This window comes from Bos taurus, chromosome 23 (genome assembly GCF_002263795.3).
Source record: "Bos taurus isolate L1 Dominette 01449 registration number 42190680 breed Hereford chromosome 23, ARS-UCD2.0, whole genome shotgun sequence".
NCBI lineage: Eukaryota > Metazoa > Chordata > Mammalia > Artiodactyla > Bovidae > Bos > Bos taurus.
In genome coordinates, this window is record NC_037350.1 from 47,383,880 (window position 1) to 47,392,326 (window position 8,447).

Here is an 8,447-nt window from a genome sequence, read left to right on the forward strand (position 1 = left end):
CCTCTTTGCTGAATGGACCCTCTTCCCACTTGTGCCTTGTGAGTCTTAACCCTCTGGGCTTCCTTATATCTGCTAGTCAGTTCTTCACTGCAGAGTTCAACGTTGCTTCAACAGGTTATCACCAGGGAATTCCCTGGAGGTCCACTGGTTAGGACTCGATCCCCTTACTACTGAGGACTTGAGTTCCATCCCTGGTCAGGGAACTAAGATCTTGCGAGCCCCACGGTGCAATCAAACAAAAAACAAACAGGTTCTCACGTACTGCATGCCAGGATGATCTTGGACAGTGAGAGGGTGGCAGAAAAGAAAAACCTGTTCCCCCAGGTGAAGATTAAATGATGCTCTTAGTGTCTAAATTGAAACCATTCAGTTCCCCTTAGGCTGCTGGGCTTCTGGTCATCTCCGTCAGGCACTTCTCAGCCTGAAATGCCCTTTCTTTGATAACTTCTTCAGCATTCAACTTTGTCATGTCCTGAAAACCAGGTCCCTGCTGACCACCCCATCTCCCCCGCCTCCATTCTGGCTCTGAACGTCAGTGTGCTCTTTTTGATCGCTTGTCTCCCACCAGAGGTACTTTTTGCAGCCGTCAAAAACGATGAGTGGCACATAACAGTAGATTCTGGATATGTTTGTTGAAAGAATGTAGTATTAAGTACATCTTGAGCTAACCAAGAAAAGTGTTTAAGTGCGAATTGCATTTAGGTACAGGTGGATAGCAGAAAAACCAAGGGATTGTTTTTTTCTCATGTGAAAGAAGACAGTCCACAGTTGCTGGTAGGCATCCAGCTACTTCTTCATACAAAACAAGTAGTCTTCTGTTTTCTCAAGTTCACCTCATGGTCCAAGTTGGCGATTGGCTCCAGACTTCAAGTCCATGATTAAGATCCAGAGAAGGAAGCCAGGAGGAAGGGCAAGAAGACTCCTCTCCCAGCTGAGTCAATTTGCTCGAAGGACCTTTCCTGGAAGCCCTGTTCAGCAATATCTATCTATTTACACGACTTTGTTCCTCCCCACCAGGAGGGAGGCCAGAAATGTAGTTCTTTAGCACACACATCGCCCGCCAGAGTAAAACCTGTGCTCTGTCAGTGAGGAGGAAGGGAAGAAGGGATGGGTAGGCACAAGGCTGTCTCTGTCACAGCAAGTAGGCAGGAAAGTCTGCTCTCACATACTTTCAAGGGGTGTTGAGCAGCTGGCAGCCTCTCCAAGAATGCTTTGCATACTGTTTCTGGAATTTGTTTACAGACGATTGGATTGGAAACTCTATGAGGGCAAGTGTGTAATTGTGTCATCCACAGAACCTGTGGATTCTCTGAAAGTAAATAGAAATAATGAGATAACTGTAGTCATGTCTGTGTTCTGGGCTCTGTACCAGGCACTTTACAACATACACATTGCTGCTGCTGCTAAGTCACTTCAGTCGTGTCCGACCCCATCCAGCCCCATAGACGGGTGCCCCCCAGGCTCCCCCGTCCCTGGGATTCTCCAGGCAAGAACACTGGAGTGGGTTGCCATTTCCTTCTCCAATGCATGAAAGTGAAAAGTGAAAGGGAAGTCACTCAATCATGTCCGACTCTTAGCGACCCCATGGACTGCAGCCCACCAGGCTCCTCCATCCATGGGATTTTCCAGGCAAGAGTACTGGAGTGGGGTGCCATTGCCTTCTCTGAACATACACATTATCTCATGTTAATTTAGGAACCATGGCAGAGGCTGAGACTGACCAACATGCTGATCACCCATTGAGGCCACAGCTGGCGTGAACAGGAATCATACAGTTGCAGAATTGGAGGATGTCACCTGTCATCCTTGCGTGCACTGGGGTTTGAAGTGATTTGTGGAGCTCTGTGGAGAAAGCAATGGCACCCCACTCCAGTACTCTTGCCTGGAAAATCCCATGGATGGAGGAGCCTGGTGGGCTGCAGTCCATGGGGCCGCTGAGGGTTGAACATGACTGAGCGACTTCACTTTCCCTTTTCACTTTCATGCATTGGAGAAGGAAATGGCAACCCACTCCAGTGTTCTTGCCTGGAGAATCCCAGGGACGGGGGAGCCTGGTGGGCTGCCGTCTATGGGGTCGCACAGAGTCGGACACGACTGAAGCGACTTAGCAGAAGCAGTGGGCTCTGTGGTTGTCGGTCCCTGGCAGGCAGATGCTCTCCCAAGATGGTAGGAAAAGTGACCTAATGTAAATTATCCCATCACCATCCACACTCAGCAGTAAGATCATTGCACTGCTTGTTGGTTTTTTTAATTTGTATTTGGCTGCACTGGGTCTTCATTGCTGCATGCGGGCTTTCTCTAGTTGCAGTGAGCAGGTGCTGGGACTTGCAGGCTTCAGTGGTTGTGGTGCGCAGGCTTAGCTGCCCCGTGGCATGTGGGATCTTCCCAGCCAGGGATCAAGCCAGTGTCCCCTACCTTGCAAGGTGGATGCTTAACCACTGGACCTCCAGGGAAGCCCCACACAAAGGAGTTTTGATTGATGTGTGAGCATTCTCATTTTCACTCCCTGTTAAGCATATAGGTCCCCCATTGGCTCCACCCAGTTAAGTCTGAAGCCAGAGTCCCCACAGTCTTCGATGGGCACATTAGTTTTCCTTCAGGGACCGAGGCAGGGAGGTAGAAGTGGAATGAATGGGCAGATCACCCTCTCCTGGTGCTAAAGGTGAGAGCCCTGCTAAAGTCCTTCCAGAAAAGCTTCAAGATGTGTTGATAAAAGTTTAAGCAGAAGTATTGTTAGGAAAGAATAGAACTTTGTAACAATCAGTTACACATACATCACACCAAGAGATGAAAGACACAGTTCTTTGACAAGGAGTCAAATTAGAATGATTACGAAGTATAGCTCTTTCATGTATGTGTATTTTTTCCTATCATTTGACTTCATTACTTAAAAAAAGAATCAGATGTTACACAAACTTTAATATTAATCTAGCTTTGGCAGAGATGTGGTGGTGTCATGGATTTGAGCATTTAGCTTTCTAACCCCAGAGAGCAATATTTCTTCTTTCTCTCCACGATTGGATAACCTGTTCCAACCCATTACCAGGGCACTAAATTTCAAATTCTCCATGCACCTGAGTAGGCGGCTACATATCTGGCCATCTTAATTTTAGTCTTGATTTATTGAAGCTGAATTACATTCCCAACTCTTCCTGGAGCTCTGGGTGAATTTTACTGCAAAAGCAATGGGGGAAAGTTGCCATCATATATCTCTTGCCGGGCAGAGGTTCTTGGTACACAAGGGGGCTCCTCATCCCACTCCTCCACGTCTTAGGTCTGGATTTATAACACTGAAGCCCAGCTCCAGGGTTACATACAGGCATATCCGAGATGAGATGGGGAATTTGATTTTGCAATAATGATTACTTGTTGCTGGAGCCCATATTCCTGCAGGCTCTGCCTTATTCTCCCTCCTGCTGATGAATAAAACTAATTCCAACTGCTACCTTACCTAGCAAAACTCATCTTTCACTTACGAGCGAGACCAAAAGCAGGGAGACAGGAAGTCAGGAGAATTTGAGATGCTGGCCACTTCTGCTTCTGTGGCTCAAGGGTTTCTTCTTCCATTAGCGCTATTCCTTGAGGAATATTTTCATCTTTTAAACTTGGGTTTCTTTGTGGGGAGAACGAAAGCGCCTCAGCTCTTCCAGCCTGCCGAGTTAATGTGATGGCCCATCCGTGCTGTCTCTTCCACTTCAGACAGGCTGGGTCCCCAGGGCTCGTGAGCTGTAGGACGGATCCCACGGACTAGGCTTGCCATTTCTGCTGAGGGTCATCTGTGCTTGAGGCCTTGCTGTGGATAATTTTTGCCCCCCACCCCGAACATCATCTGCTTGAGAAATTTGTGCCTGGCAGGCCTGTCTGTCCAAGTTAAGCTTGAAATACAACAGTCACACAGCTAACCTGACAAGGCATTGCTCTAAAGAGCAAGGCCCCAGGCCTGCTTTGCACAAGACCACAAACTTCCAGCCATCTGATTACAAATTACAAAGTTTCTTTGGTGCAGTCCACGAACTAGTCTGTTTGTGCAAAAATGGGTTATCCTTCTTCCACTAGCCCAGTTTTTCCCAACTTCCTGCAACACATACAGTCGTTGACTAGTGTCTGACTCTTTGTGACCCCATGGACTCTAGCCCGCCAGGCTCGGCTCCTCTGTCCATGGGATTCTCTAGGCACGAATACTGGACTGGGTTGCTGTTTCCTTCTCCAGGGGATCTTTCTGACCCAGGGATCAAACCCAGGTCTTCCTCATCCCAGGCAGATTCTTTATCATCTGAGCCACCAGGGAATGTTTGGCCCTCTGGTTGGCCTTACCAGCTCTACAGTTCCTGACTTGTAGGCATTTGACTCAAGCCTTGTGACTTGTATGAAAGTACACTAGAGTTAACAGTCATTGTCAGAAGTTTTGGGCATGGATGACAGACAGTGGCATGAATGCAGTGGTTCTCAGGCTCGAGCATGAATGGTAATCACCCGGGCTTCCCAAAACACAGATTGCTGGGTCCCCGTTTGAGTTTCTGATTCAACAGGTCTGGTGTGACAACCCCACCACGAGAGCCACCTGTCAGAAGCTTGGGTGACACAGAGCAGCTGCACTCATCCACAAAAGGGTGCTCTTGTCGTTTTTCACATCCGAGTCCAGTTTTCTGGAGGTGGGCCCAGTGTGCTGTCGAAGCATCCTGACTTCCGTCAGTTGTCTCTGTCCCAATACCAGCTTCATAGCAGCAGCTCTCACGGTGAGGCACTGCATGTTCTCAAGTGATGGAGCTACACTGAAGCAGCGCTCAGGGCAACAAGTGGGATTCGGTCCAGGAAAGATCAGAACTGTAAAGCTGCTCCTAGAAGACAGCTGACACCAACACGCAGAGCGTTGTTTCACAACACACCCGCCTCTGGGCTTAGTGTGCCAGAGGCATTTCCAAAACTTTATATGATTAATACATGGTAATACTAAGTATATTACCCCTGCTAAGCTGCTTAGTCACTTCAGTTGTGTCCGACTCTGCGACCCCATAGACGGCAGCCCACCAGGCTCCCCCATCCCTGGGATTCTCCAGGCAAGAACACTGGAGTGGGTTGCCATTACCCATAAAGACCATCTAATATTTTCCTTTCTATTCTTCAGTTTCTTCCATTTTTAATTTGTTAACCCACTTCAAAAATAGGTTCTACTGGTCAAAGGAAGTCACAAGGTCAGTCCAGACTGACCGACCTGGAAGGGGAACAAAGTCCTTCTCTTGATGGCAGAGCAGTGTGCTGTCCCGAGTGTACATGTTGTAGACATGTTAGAGTTTCATCCACATTCTCTAATCCTGAGTTTCTGTAGTTAAAAAATGGGTATTTTGGGTTTTTAATTATTTTTTTTGGGGGGGTCACATCTCACAGCACGTGGGATCTTAGTTCCTCAGCCAGGCATGGAACCCATCCCCCCTACATTGGGAGCACAAAGTCTTAGCCACAGGACCACCAGGGAAGTCCTGAAAATGGGTATTTTAATATTTCCTCAAATAGATTAATGTGAAGATTGAGAATGTGGTATGTTACGTGTTGTCATTGTCTAGTTGCTCAGTTGTGTCCAACTCTTTTGTGACCCTATGGATTGTAGCCCACCAGGTTCCTCTGTCCATGGGATCACCCAGGCAAGAATACTAGAGTGGTCTGCCATTTCCTTCTCCAGGGGATCTTCCCCACTCAGGGATCAAACCCTCATCTTCTGCATTGCAGGTGGATTCTTTACCACTGAGTCACCTGGGAAGCCCATGTTATGTGTGATAACAGTTTATAAATCGTAAAGTGCAAAACATATGCAAGAAATTATAATGGTAAAGGCAGCTAAAGGCAGTCTGGAAGAATGAGAGCAGATTATACAGGGCTTTAAAAGAAAATACAGGAGGTTATTGAAATATTTATTGAGCATTTGATATGTGCCAGGCACAGTTCTAAGTACTTTACAAGTTTAATCTTTTTTAATCATTACAGCTTTATAATATGGCTATTTTATGGCCATTTTGTAGAAAAAGAAATTCAGGCAAGTGGCACAGCCGGAATTTGAACCCAGTTCTGTCTGATTCCAAAGTGTTAACTACTGCACCTGGAGTTCTTTTATTGCTTATCTCCTAATCAACTGGCAATTGGAGAAGGGGAGGGAGCAGCTACCCCAGAACCACTAAAACAGAACTTGGGGAGGCACAACCCAGAATGTTCATTTTTAACTCCACATTAATGTGGGAGACGTGATCACTCGTGAAGAGGGAGCCCAAAGGTGAATCCAGCCTCTGTACCCCAACACCGAATTAAGCTTTGGAGATAAGAGTTTTGGAGTGAAGTAGAAAAGAACAGCTTTAAAACTGTGTGTCCCAACGTGGAGGGGGTAGTAGGAGTTTTATAGTAATGGTTCAAATGGTGTGATCAGCTCGTGGACACTCTTCTGATGGGCTGGTGATGAGGTAAGCGCGAGTCAGCATCATCAACCTGTTTTCCAACCAGTCTGGGGTCTACACGTGCTTGTGGGCAGCTTTCAGTTAACTTCTCCCACCTGGTAAGGGTTTCAGTATCTGCAGAAAAGCTCAAGGACATTGTTCTGTGTATCCCTTGAGGGGGAACCAGCGCCCTGCCTCAAGACTGCACTTTTTTTTTTTTTTTTTGGCCTCCTAGCTTGCACAGACCCTAGTTCCCCAATCAGGAACTGAACCCAGACTACAGCAGTGAGGGGCTTCCCTGAGAGCTCAGTTGGTAAAGACTCCGCCTGCAATGCAGAAGACACTGGTTTGATTCCTGGGTCGGGAAGATCCGCTGGATAAGGGATAAGTTACCCGTTCCAGTATTCTTGGGCTTCCCTTGTGGCTCAGCTGGTAAAGAATCTGCCTACAATGCAGGAGACCTAGGTTCTATCTCTGGGTTGGGAAGATCCCCTGGAGAAGGGAAAGGCTACCCAATCCAGTATTCTGGCTTGGAGAATTCCATGGACTGTATAGTCCATGGGGTTGCAAAGAGTTGGACATGACAGAGCGACTTTCACTATCTATCTATAGCAGTGAGAACACGGAGTCCTAACTACTCGACCTCTAGGGAACTCTAGACATTATTGATTCTGTTAACTTTTCCTCTCTTGTCTCCACATCCCCTCCCTTTACTAATTAACAGCTGTTTGAACCTGCTCCTTGGAACTCAGGGAAGGTCACGGAGGCTGAATGAATTCTATTCCCTGTAATCAAGAATTGGGGGCCACCGAGAGGTTTTGTGCCCAGGAACCCCACAGGGTCCTGCTGGGTATCAAGCCTGCCCAGGCTTTTCAGTAGTTCAAAGACACTCAGAGACAAGCTTAGAGAAGACTTAGTCTTGCAGGTGCAGAAGAAAACTTGAGTAAGAAAAATGCCTAGACGTGAGGAGGATAATGAAGGGCTTTAAAAATAATTATGTTTTCTGGAGGTAGATGCCAAAGGGAGGGAAATGAAAAGTTAGAACCCTGACTCAATAACTTGCAATAAGCCAAGTTCACATTCTGTTTATGAAGTCATCTATTTTATGCCTCTTTATTTTCTCTGCTAGAAATTCCTAAGTTCCATCTTCACCCCACCCCACCTAACACCTCATTTCAGACCTGAAGACAAAATATACCTCCTCTGGGAAGTCTCTCCTGACCACCTCCTGTCCCCAGGTATCCCACATGTGTGCTGCGCATTCTTCCATACTGTCATTAGAACGCCCTAGGTTGTAAATTTTGGTGGCTAGAGAAACCCTTGAGGGTAAGCACTGTGCGGGAAGAGAGGAGGGAGAAAGGGAGGGCTAAGAGATGAGCCTTAGAAACACTGGATGAACACAGGAGGTGAAGACGACACTGTCAGGCTGCACTGCCCTCTCCTCTCAACAGGCAGGGAGGCTTGTTGAGACTACAAAATGAATTTTATAAAGTTTACCACACAGCAGCACTAGATTCTAGTCAGCACCGGATTTGTTTCTTCACGACTACAAATCAAAGCAGCCTAGCAAGAAATGGTCCCTTCCATAATTACACGCGTTTTCTCTTAGCCTACGGAACAACTGGTTGAGATTTTGTAAATGCAGATGCCAAGAACAGACACTTTTTGCTTTTTACATGGGCATGAATGACTCAGAGAAGTGATTTGGGCAAATTAATCTCTAGACCTATTTCTTCATTTATTAGAAATGACAAAACTGTTCCCCAGAGTTGCCATAACGACCAAGGTGGCAAAGCAGGCACGTCAAAACCCTCTGTAAAATACTGGTGGCTGGTAACGGTACGGATAATATATTTATGCCACTATTATTAATATTCCCTGGAGAAGGGAATGGCAACCCACTCCAGTATTCTTGCCTGGAAAACCCCATAGACACAGGGGCCTGGCGGGCTACAGTCCATGGGATCGCAAAGAGTCGGACACGACTGACTAACACACACACATTATTAATATTATTCTATAACTAAA